We start from the raw sequence: 12,525 nt of genomic DNA, 5'->3' as shown, positions 1-12,525 counted from the left end.
AGGGTGAGCTAGAAAGGTGGAATTATACTAACAAACAAAAAGTATCTTAACAATGTAAGCTCTAAGGGACAGTCATGGTTTCAGCAACTGAAAATACTAGTAGCTCCTCCACTTTGTTTGCCTAGTTTGAAATCCTTCCTGAAGATAAATAAGTATAGTCTCTTTTTTCCTTTTTTTTTTCTTTTTCTTTTTTAAAAAAGCAAATGCTTATATTAACTTTGTAAACTAAACAGAAGGAGCAGCTTCTTCTTCTGCTATTTGTAAACTAAACAGAAGGAGCAGCCTCCTCTTGCGCTCTACTTTCTTCAGCAGTTCTGTCGCTATAATACTCATCCATGATGTGAAACAGTTCACGGCTTCAGCCACCTTTCCCGCCGGATGGGACTCAAATTCACACATACTATGTCTCACAGTGGTCCAAGAGCTGTTTATTATTCAGTTAGTGGCTATTTACTGTTAGATGCATATAGTAAACAACCTGTAGGAAAAGAATTTTCCACATCACTCATATCTGAGTGCTCCAATCACTAGTTTGGACAGACATGTTCATATTTATGCTACCTCTGGTCTATTTAATTTGTAATTTCTTTTGGCCAGTTAAAACAGCTTCAACAAAACAAGTCTACTGAGAACATTCATGACCTTTCTAACCTAGCACGTCAGCTTGTGGATAATTTATTTTGAAGAGAGAACATGTTTTTAAATCTTCCCTAGATAGGAGGCCTTAAGCCAAAAAATAAGCCAAAAAATGACTTATTAAGTCATCTAATTTTCACTAGTAAAATCAGGACACTGCAGACTACGCATTTCCTCTTTTTTTTTCCATTTTTTTAATATAAAGTAATCTTTCCAATATATTTGGCATCTTCTGGAAAAGCCCAATGACAAAATCTCCTCATGTAAGAGAACATCTAGATTTAGAAGCATTGGAAGTTTAACTTTTAATATAGATGAGAATGTTAGGATTTAATCATAAATGAAGCTGACCTTTAATTATCTTGGGAAGTTAACTGGGGGAAACGAGGCATCTGGATTGTCAGGACATTTCTGTTGGTAATGAGGTTGAAAGGGTATCATAATTACAATTTCTAAGTCTCACTTCAGGTTCCTAAATTACAGTTTTAGATTTTGTTGTAAAAAGAGTTCTGTGCACACATTTCAATAGAAACTTAAAATTTTCATTATCTTGAAGACTTCCTTTCATAATCAAGTCTAATGTAATGAAGTTGCCAAATCTTGCTGTCTACCAAGCAATTCCTCATGAACTAATACTTTGCCTATTCAGAGCTTCACCGAGGTTACCAGAGAACCACTTCAGGAAGGGACTACTTTTACTGACCAACATGTTAGTTTAGGGCCTTTGTATGACAAATTGAGTTTATATTACATAATTACATACAGTAAAATTAAACTGAGACATTAAAAAAAAAATCTGATTTATCTACAGTGAAAAAAAGAAACAATCTCAGAACTGAATTATGTGTAATTATTCTGGATTAATTTGGTAGAATTCAGAGTATAATAGTATTCTTGAAAGCTATAGGCATACCACATCCATCTCTAAGGGAAAAAAGTTGTATTAAGGAACTGCCAGTAAGATTGTGTAGGTAAGGGTATATATGAAGGAGATCAAGAATCAAGATTTGGAGACTTAAGAGAACTATCTCAAATTGAAACTCCATAGGTATCTGGTGAGAGGTCACTGCAGTTCATGTCCAGTTGCAGGTGGTCAGTGAGTACTACCTTATTTTGGAAATGAATCCCAAAAAATGTTTTTTTCTTAATTTAACAGTTGGCAATATTACATTAGAGAAAAGAAACACTTTTTTTTTTTTTTTTTTGATTTCTCTCTTAGAGAGGTAAGGAAATAACATTATTGGCTCTAAATTATTATTGGTACCAAAAGCACAAACATCAAAGAAGCATATACATTATTCTGAATATCTGACTGCAGACTGAGTGAACATTTAGAAGGTTGCAATTTTACCAGTAATTTGGGTCTTCAGTAAGTGAAGATCAAATTGAGTTAGGAGCAAGCAGTAATTGAGAAGAAGGAGCTGACATGTTCCATCATTTGATTTAAATAGTAGCTTGTGGATAGATTTTTTTTTTTTTTTGATTTCCCTATCACTACCGTCAGATTTCTAATGAGTGATATATTTATGAACAGTCTAAGCAATTTGGCCAAAATAGACACAATTAGGCCAGCCATAGCTCTTCATGGAACATTAGATCTAAGTGCCATAAATAACTGGAGAAAGCAGTTATGTATACTAGAGTTATGCACACATGCTATTTTCCAACTCAGCTGCTAAAATGAAAACGAACAAAAACACTAGTAGAAACTATCCGAAAATTGCTTTATTTTCATTTTCCTCATGCAAATGAAAACACAAAATATGTTTTTAGTTCAGCATAAAACACTGATTTTCCAAAAAAAAAAAAAAAAAGTACTTTTGAGGAATTTTCAGATAAATGAACAGATTTCTGTAGTGTGTCTGTGTATTCTAATGTGGAAGGATCATTACAATAATCCATAGTCTGTAATGATTGTAATGTATTTTCTTATACATTCTTTTCTTCTTTCTTATGCATGTGTATACTTATAGTATTTTCTAGCCGTGCCTGTGAAAGCTTACAGCAGAATTTTCTTTCTTGATGATATTGTCCCATTTTATATAACCAATTAAAAATGTCATTGCAAAAGAATCACCATCCATATGCTCTGCCTACTAGCCAAAAGTCTTAACCAGAGTAAGAAATCTTTGTTTCTCCTAGTGTTTGTTAAATATTTTATAAGTGAAGTATTTCTAGCACAGAGGCACCAAGATCTTTTTGACTCCCCTGTGTCTAATTCTACAGGGAAGAGGAGACCCAAATTTAAATCTTTAAAGCTGTTTTAAAAGATATTTGAACCTCCTTTCTCAAATGAATATCACAAGTTTTAGAACACAGAATCACAGAATATTTAAGGTTGGAAGGGACCTCTAGAGATCATCTAGTCCAACCTTCCTGCTCAAGCAGGCACACCTACAGCATGTGGCACAGGGTGGCATCCAGGCGAGTTTTGAAGACCTCCAGAGAAGGAGACTCCACAACCTCCCTGGGCAGCCTGTTCCAGTGCTCTGTCACCCTCACAGTAAAGAAGTTCCCCCTCACCTGGAGATGGAACCTCCTGTGTTTCAGCTTACACCCATTACCCCTTGTCCTGTCACTGGCCACCAATGAGAAGAGCTTGTCCCCTTCTTCCCTGCATTGTCCCTTCATGAACTTATACATGTTAATCATATGCCCTCTCTGCCTTCTCTTCTCCAGAGAAAACAGGCCCAATTCACTGAGTCTCTCCTCATACAAGAGATGTTCCATTCCCTTAATCATCTTAGTTGCTCTCCACTGGACCCTCTCTAGGAGCTTCACATCGCTCTTATACTGGGGAGCCCAGAACTGCACACAGTACTCCAGGTGAGGCCTCACCAGGGCTGAGGAGAGGGCCAGAATCACCTCCCTTGACCTGCTGGCAACACTCCTCCTGATGCAGGCCAGGATCCCATTGGCCTTCTTGGCCACGAGGGCACACTGCTAATTCATGGTTAACTTGGAGTCAACCAAGACTCCCAGGTCCCGCTCCATGGAGCTGCTCTCCAGCAGGTCGACCCCTAGTCTGTACTGGTGCCTGGGGTTATTCCTCCCCAGGTGCAGGACCCTGCACTTGTCCTTATTGAATCTCATGAGGTTCCTCTCTGCCCAACTCTCCAGCCTGTCCAGGTCCCTCTGGATGGCAGCACAGCCCTCCGGAGTGTCAGCCACTCCGCCCAGCTTGGTGTTGTCCGCAAAAGCATGCATTGGAATCTAAACATTCAACTGAGCATGTTTAGTGCCCAGCTTGGTGTCGTCTGCAAAAACATGCACTGGAATCTAAAGCAAATTTCCCTCTATACCTCCACTGAAGTAGTTTCATTTTGTATAAAATATTTTAAGTGCCATTCACCAATATCTCAAGAGAATGATTCACTAGTATAAAGGTTCAGCCATCCACCTTCTGTGACAGAGAATAGTTTACTCCACTGAGTATATCTGTTTTTATATGATGTGAACAGTATAAAAAAAAAAGGTATATTGCTTTTTTAACCTCAACCTTTTAACCTTACGCAGCAATCACATGTTTTTTTTCAAACTCTTGGGAGGTGGAAACTAGAAGTGGAATGAAACAAAAGAAAATCTTCTGGATATAGGGAAGTATTCTAATCTTTGAGTTAAAAAGTAAAAGATCATCCTCACTTTTGCTATTTTAGAAGAAAAGATCAGTAGGGTAAAAAGATGTGCCCGGTAGTTTTCTGCATTTTTTACCTCCATTTTCTCTAACTATGGAACAATTGTTTTATCTATTCCTACTTTAAGTTTTGATTGCATAAAATAGATAGTATTTATTGATAATTATAAAATAAACTAAATAAAACTGTGTCCTTCCTTAAGTGCTGTGATCAAGAATTATCATCTCATGTGTCAGCATTTCCCAAACTGTCCTCTCTTTCTCTATTCTATTCTCTTATGGCAATGGTATCTCAGGTCTGAAAAATTATTGGAAAAAATGCCATGAAAATAATTGCTTAATAATTCCTATAGCTCCTTTGTACTGAAGCCACACACACATATACAACAAAGGCAGTACAGTCACATCAATCATCTATACTCTGGTAATATGGATAGCTGTCTCTGACCTCTGTATCCAGTAGCCATTTGATACTGCAGCTGATTCAGCTGCCTGAGATTATCAAAAAGCGCTGGCAGATCCTTTGAACGGTCATAATCCTGACAGGGACTATGAAGCAAGCAGTTTTGGTGCACATGAATAGCCACAGTGATGCAAATCACTGATCCTTCTAACACAGATTTCAGCCTTTGGCAGGGACTATAAGCAGAGGGGAAAGATAAGAACAAGGCATAAACGCATGATATGCCCCTCCTGGTTTTCTCCCATACTCCAGCTATTTTCAGCCATGGGCTTTTCTTGGGTCAGAAGAATTTTGTTGCTATGAGATCCTGATGAGTCTCCTGACCTTCTCCTGTACTGTCTGCCCTCCAACCTATAAACTTCTTGCACCCACAACCCCCTTGGGCAAGGAAGTCTGCAGGCCTTTTTCTTGGGATATGAAGAACCATCTTTCACCTGGTCTGGACTCAGCTTCTGCCAGCTTCATTTGATGCCCCTTCTCATGTATCAGAAAAGATGTTGTTCCTGGGCATTATTTAATCTGCTCATGATTTTGCAAATCTATATCCTAACCCCCTTAGTTTCATAAGTCTTCATTTCCCTATAAAAAAAAAAAAAAATCCCAGTGGTGGCCAGTGATAGGACAAGGGGAAATGGGTACAAGTTGAAACACGGGAAGTTCCATCTCCATGTGAGGAGGAACTTCACTGTTACGGAGACAGAGTCCTGGAACAGGCTGCTCAGGGAGATTGTGGAGTCTCCTTCTCTGGAGGTCTTCAAAATCTAAGGGGATGCCATGCTGTCCCATGCGCTCTAGGTGTCCCTGCTGGAGCAGGGTGGTTGGACTAGATGATCTCTAGAGGTCCCTTCCAACCTTAATGATTCTGTGATTCTGTGAAATTCCTTCCACACCTTACATACGCTTGTTGCCCTTCTCTTTCCCTCTGTTAAACCTGTTGTATCCTGTGTGCAGGCACCAGTATATGCAGTATATGCAGGCACCAGTATATGCAGTAGTGCAGTATTTTCTTTTCTGCTTTCAGGTCCCTTATTGACTGGAATCAAGCACTAAACTGATGCTTTCATGGAAGTATGGTTGAAGGCTTCATTCAGTGGTAATGATCAGTCAGAGACCATCATTTTATATGTGAAGCTAGAGGTTATTTTACCATCTCAACTATTTACATTTATCTATTTTAAATTTCACCTGTTTTTTATTTCTCAGTGAGTCAATCCTGTTATATGTTTTTGCAGTTCTTACTGAGCTGACCTTCATCTTACTTTTTAAAGTAAGTTTGTACTAATACCTCTGTAGTACATTATACCTCTGTTCACTCCCTTTTCCAGGTCATTCATAAGCATGTTAAGAAAGTACAAATATTAGCAGGAAACCCTGTTGAATTGCAATGATCACCTCCTCTTTTGCAAGAATTCCCTCATTCTTTATTTTTAAAGACTTATGTTTATTACTGTTCCAATCCACTGTTGGTGGAGGTTTCGATATGATCCCAAGAGCGAGGTTAAGATACAAACGAGGTCAAATGCCTTGTAAGCTCTATTCTAAAAATGGTGATAGGACAGAGAGAAGGAGAAAAGGAAAATAAAAAGAAGAGGAAGAAAGATAAGCAAGCAAGCAGGAGAGATGCAGCAAGATTAGTTACCACCACCAGTCCAGTTGTGTTTTGTTGGCTCCACGTTGGTGCAGGTCTTTTGGAAGAGAGTTTTTTTTGGAAGAGAGTCTTTTGGAAGAGAGTTGAGAAGAAGGAAAAGAATCTTCTCTCTCCGCGCACCCCACTCTGTCTGGAGAGAAAAAAACATAATCCTTTTATTGTCCCAGCTCTTGAGGAGTCCGCCCACTATCTTGAAATTTTTTTGCTTTGGTGCTCCCCTTTTCCCCCACTCAACTGCCAGCACTGCTCGACAGGCACTGCTGAGTATTGCTGGGGTCTTGAGCTAATCCATGAAGTCGTAAATTGTGTAGAGGTAACAAACCTCAAGCTGGTATCCCAGTCTTTCCAGAGACAGGATGCCAAGGCCAAGAATTCATAAATTACATGGAGATAAACACATAGAGGTAATATTGTAGTCTTCCTAGTGATAGGAGGCCAGGGATTTGTAAATTGTATGGCAACAAATGTCGACACAAAACACAGTTCACAACAGTCTCTTACAATTACATAGAATAAGAAAAAGGTATATGTATATGATTATCCTTAGTTGCAGAAGCTTTTATTGATATCAAACTTGGCATAACAAAGAATAAAAGAGTGAATATTCATTTCATGTACACCATGAAACAAAAAACAATAAACTTGTGATTTATCAAGCTTACAAAAATTCATGTTATTATGGTCCTACAATGAAACCAATCTTACTCTGAAACAATTAGAAGAAATTCTTATGAAGAATATTTAACTATATTAGGCAAACTTGAAATGAATCAGCTATATTTCATATTGAATGTTATTCCTTTTCCTTTTTTTCCACTATGAAGAATGGCATTAATTTTCCATCTAATTAGAATGCATCATAATTCTGAAGTCTAGCATCAAATTTTACATCCTCTCACGAATTTTAATTAAACAAGCAACTCACAGCAGATTATAGTTTTGTGCAAAAAAACATTAAAATAGATTGGAATATATTCTCACAGAATATGGTTACCAAAGAACTCCGTAAGCATTAAGTCATGATGAATCAACAAAACATTGAATATTTTCTTCTTAGACACATTCTATTAATGGGAGGAATATATATTTTTAAAAATCAGTTATTTACAGAAAAAATATTAACATTATTTGTGAATAGACTTAATGAGCTGTATTCCTAATACATATCAGAATTTATAGCATGTTCATGATAGGCTTAAACTATATAAATCTTTTGCAAATATAAGGATGTTTTCAAGAGGAATATTATGCTACTACCACTGAACTACCAATGCCTTGATCTACATTGTACACACCATCTGGAATGAACAGAAATTAAATTCTTAATACAACCTACTGTTAGAAATTTTTATTTTCAAATAAATACAAGTTATTTCTTACCTCAAAGTAAGAATCTTTAGTTATCTAAGTGAAAAGCTTAGATATCTTACTCTCTTAGTAGTCAGCGAATAAAAAAAAAAAACGGAGAGAGAAGAGAAAGAGAAGAGAAGCGGAGAAAGACAGAAGGACATCTCCATTGTGATTTAGAGCTGCGAAATTGGATGAGGATACAAATTCTGTGGTAACTTCATTCTTCTTTTTCTTTCACTGTAAGTAGACCAAATTTAGTCCTCTGAATAGGAAAGTGGAACCAAGACCTACTTTAAAATTTCAAGCAGGATTTTCCCAAGTTATATGAGGATATGTTTTGCCCCAGCAACACGCTACCAACAGTAGGATATAGTTGGTAGAAATATGATATAGATATAGATATAGAAATATGAAATGGGAAGAAATGACATTGGACTTTTCAGAAAATTCGAGCATTCTTGTGTTTTTAAATGCTTTAAGATTAAGATTAATGCTGCCAATTAAAATATAATACAGAGAATACAGACAATACTGCAAACAATCTGTTCCAGATTTTTTTTTGCTAAGACTATTGTTCTCCCTAGTCACAATTTGTGACCTTGATAAGGATCAGTATTGTAGCGGACAATAAGCTACTAAACTACATTTTTATGTGTAAAATTTGGTAGGAATATATTGTATTTGTAACAATAAATGATGTAATCTGTCCAAATTCCGTAGCTCTTGAAATGACAAACTGAAAAAACACCATGGCAAGAGAGAAATCAAATGCTTGTGTGTCTCATCCACAGAGAACTGACTTGATGACACTGAGATTAAAAAAGCTAGACATTGGGACTCAAAGTTTAGCAGATAAAGGTTTCAAAATGTGGATTTTTTCACATTTACATTCTACTGAAGACTTTTATATTGCTCTTTTATACATAAAAGGATGAGTTAAGGGCAATGAGTTCAGTGATTTTATTTTAATCTACGTCTTTCATTTTACCCAAAGGGATATTTAAACTTTGTTTTAAAATATGTATTAAATCAGCCCCCAGAAGCACTGCTTGAATAAGTGTTTGCCAGAATATGTATTAAATCACCCCCCCAAGCAGTGCTTGAGTAAGTGCTTGCCAGAATATGTGTAAATCTCAAGAAATTGGACCTGGAGTAAGTTAGGCATAATACTTGCTCTAGTTTGAACTATTCAGTTAAGATCTAAACCGAAATGCCACCAAAACTGTGGTGGGCTATTACCACATTTAATGTTTTTGCTTTTTTTAAGTATGTGTGCCTGTATACATACCACAGGCATGCATGCCATCTTAGATATACACACAGAGATAAAATACAAGGCAAATTACTGCATCAGTTTTTTTTTCTTTCATGTAGACTAGCATAAGTCTAAATAGATGGAGTTTTTTCCCTCTCTCTTAGGATTTATTACACTCACATTCACAAATGTTCTGGTCTCTCTTTGATTATGGAACCAAAATTACTGAGTCTTGCTTATTGCAGATTTTTTTTTCTATTATATATTGGGACTTCCAATGAGGTGGGGGCAATTTTCTTGGTTTTCCTGAAATCAATTCTAGTGAATAGCAACCCTACTTTAATTTCATGACTTACACAGAAATTACTGTTTTTGTAAATTACAATTTCCTGTCTCACTTTGACACTGGTCTGTCACCATTTAGTAAAATGTGTATTTATAGCACCATATGAATGATAACACCAACTGTTAAAGAGAAGGCTAAGAAATCCACTGGACACAATAGATTGTTTGTTATTCATCATACAGATTATCAAAAATAGTTTTAAATTCCAATTATGAAGTTATTAATGACAATCACAGATTTCTGTGTACGTTAGTGATTTACACCACAGCCCTCCCAGTGTCTTCAATAGGTCCACATTCAATCTTACAAAATATAATTACAGCTATCATGGATAAAGTTGTATTTTCTCACTAGTATAGGAACTTCGGTGGAAATACCATGCATTTAAACCTATCATGTAACAACAGAGGGACTTTCACTGGTTAATTTAATAATGAAAAATAATGAAAGTCTCTAGACTTAACAATTACAGAAAGGTGTTCAGACCATCACTCTATTAAAAATGATCTTGGCCAAAAGTGCTATTAAAGGGATGTATTTCTACAGAAATATCTATGAAATATTTGTTTGTCATTTCAAAATCTACACATTAGCTAAATTTTGTTCTGGAACAGCCTTCTTTTCAGAGCGAGGTAAAAAAACTATTGTTTTTAAGATGGACATCAATAAAAACTTCAGTAATAATTGCCTGTAGGAAGAGGGGTCTCACTTCAAGACCCTATCGTGTCCTATCAGTCTCTTCATCTCTAAGCATTGTTTAGGCACCCAGAGTAAAACAGTGTTTAAATAATGACTCAATTTTGTACAGTGATATAGATTAAAAGCAACTCTGGAGGTTATCTGGTCCTACCTGATGGTAAATGTAGAACAAACTTATACTAAATTGTTCAGGACTTTGTCCAGCTTTCTTTTGAAGCTTTCACCTAAAGGATACATCTAAAGCAAGTTCCTTCTAATACATACACCTAACTTAAAAGATACAGTTGTGGCCATGAGACTCAGTCTTGGCCCATTTTTTATCTCTGCTAAAATTCCTGATTTTTTCATAGGTTGAAACTGGCAACAAACTACAGTTATCTCCACAAGGCAATCTATTAGATTATTTCATCCTAGTGTTACAGTCCTACAACTTTCCGGTTTTCATGTACTGTATTTAATATAGCTTTCTGAGGAAGGAAATGAATCACAACAGTACTGCAAGACCAATAGGTATTGTTATTCCAGATCTATTCCTTCAAGATTAGGAGGAGATTCCTTTAGAATGGGCATCAGTTCTCTGCACAAAATGACTATCGCATAAAAAACGCTCCACGGTTCACAGAGCCCACAGAAAAAAATCTCTTTTAGCTTCTGTTGTAGATGTGACTTCCTCTTTGTCCAGCAACAAAAACAGCTACATCTCTTTTCTTTGAAATCAGATTCCACATTCAAGGAAGGAAGAGATGACAGAACAAACTAGGGCAGTCTTTGTTGCACTCAATATCTTATTATGAACAGAAAGAATCATACCATACATACAGAGCTGGAAAATGGTTCTTAGCCTGGTTAATATTTTCACAGTTGAATAATCTTTATTTTCTAATGCGAAAAGCCTTAATAATAAAATGGCTAAATTTATTACACAAAATCCCCCTGTCATAGGAACTAGCACTTTTCTCTGGTGTTACCTTCCCACTGCCAACTGCTGTCGTGACGACAACAGTTTACATTTTTTCTCAATAAAAATAGGGCTTGGGGGACTTGAAAGAGGGGAGGAAAGGCGGATTAAAACAGGTTGTCTGCATCCTGAGACTTTGTTGGACGAACGTGATGCTTATGGCGGGAAGTTCCTCCTCCTCTACTAGGGTCTGATTTTTTTCTTTTTTATTGATACTTTTCCTTAAAGCTGCCTGCTTCCCTCCCACAGGCTCACAGTTCATGTCTGACAGTTGTTCCAGGGCAAGCATTAAAACAAGCACACAAAACAATTGTATGCTTTCTGAAATATGGTGACCTTATACTCCATAAGCCACACCAAACACTGACATATGGGGTACCCAGTGATATAATGACATGTTAATCTTAAACCCACTTTGTTTTGTAGTAATTTCTGACCTTCTGCTTGCATTGGGGTTGCTTCTTTGTTTCAACCCTTAGAGAGGCGATGCATATAAGATATGGATATAAGAACTCATGTCTAGAAGTTAATACGTCATCTAACTCATTTTAGGTTCATCATCTATGTATAGTTGAAGTGACTTTTTTTTTCCTTCATATAAATTGCTTTATGCCTACCAGTTCTAGATTTCATCAGTCTTTGTTACCCAGCTACTTAGAGGTCATGAGATTTTTCTAGAATTCTTCATAGGTCACTTTAGATGGGTCTGTATCAAGTTGTTCTGTGATGCTTGCAAATTTTATATCATTGCATAGTTTACAGATCATTCATGAATGAATGGGAGCTTCCTGTCACTGTGCAAGCATTCCTATAGTCCAGCCCTCTGTTTTCCTCTTGATTAACCATGAACCAATTCCAAAATTATTCTGCAGCATTTTTATTCCCCTTTAGAGAGGCAATTTTTCAGAGACATTTGAAAATTTAAGTATTCCATATTCACTGATCAATATTATCTTTTACTTCTTCAAAAACATCAACAGATTTCTGGGGCATAGCTCCGCCAACCCAAAAAAAAAAAAAAAAAGTTATATCTATCTTTCCATTATATCACTTTTATTCATTTGTCCACTGATACTATTCTTATTTTAACATCGTTGCCTTGCAGTAAAATTAGATTTATTCATCTGAAATTCCTAGGATCATTGCTAGAGTCATTTGTAAAAAGTGGTGTCATATTTGTCATCTTCCATTCCTTGGCATTGAAGTTGATTTGAACAGTAAGTTACAAAACACAGTTAATATTTCAACAATGTCATAGCTGAGTTTCTCTGTTACTCCTGGATGAATATCATGTACCCCTGGTGATTTCTTGTTGTTCATCATACTAATTTGTCCTAAAGCCTCTTTTGACAGTTCAGCTTGAGTCTGTTCCTTAACTCATTCACTTTAAAAAATGTCTTGGTCTGGAATTTTCCCCGGCTGTGGTAAATTGAACTGCCAAAAATAAAATTGCTATGTTCTGAAATGACCTTATGTTCTTGCTGTATTCCTGCTTTACCTTGAACCTTTGCATATTTGTTTTTACAAAAAAAAAAA

This window comes from Nothoprocta perdicaria, unplaced genomic scaffold, assembly GCF_003342845.1.
Source record: "Nothoprocta perdicaria isolate Ctin4 unplaced genomic scaffold, notPer1 scaffold_245, whole genome shotgun sequence".
In the NCBI taxonomy this organism is placed as follows: domain Eukaryota; kingdom Metazoa; phylum Chordata; class Aves; order Tinamiformes; family Tinamidae; genus Nothoprocta; species Nothoprocta perdicaria.
The sequence above is the reverse complement of the archived record's forward strand: the minus strand, read 5'-3'. Positions refer to the sequence as shown.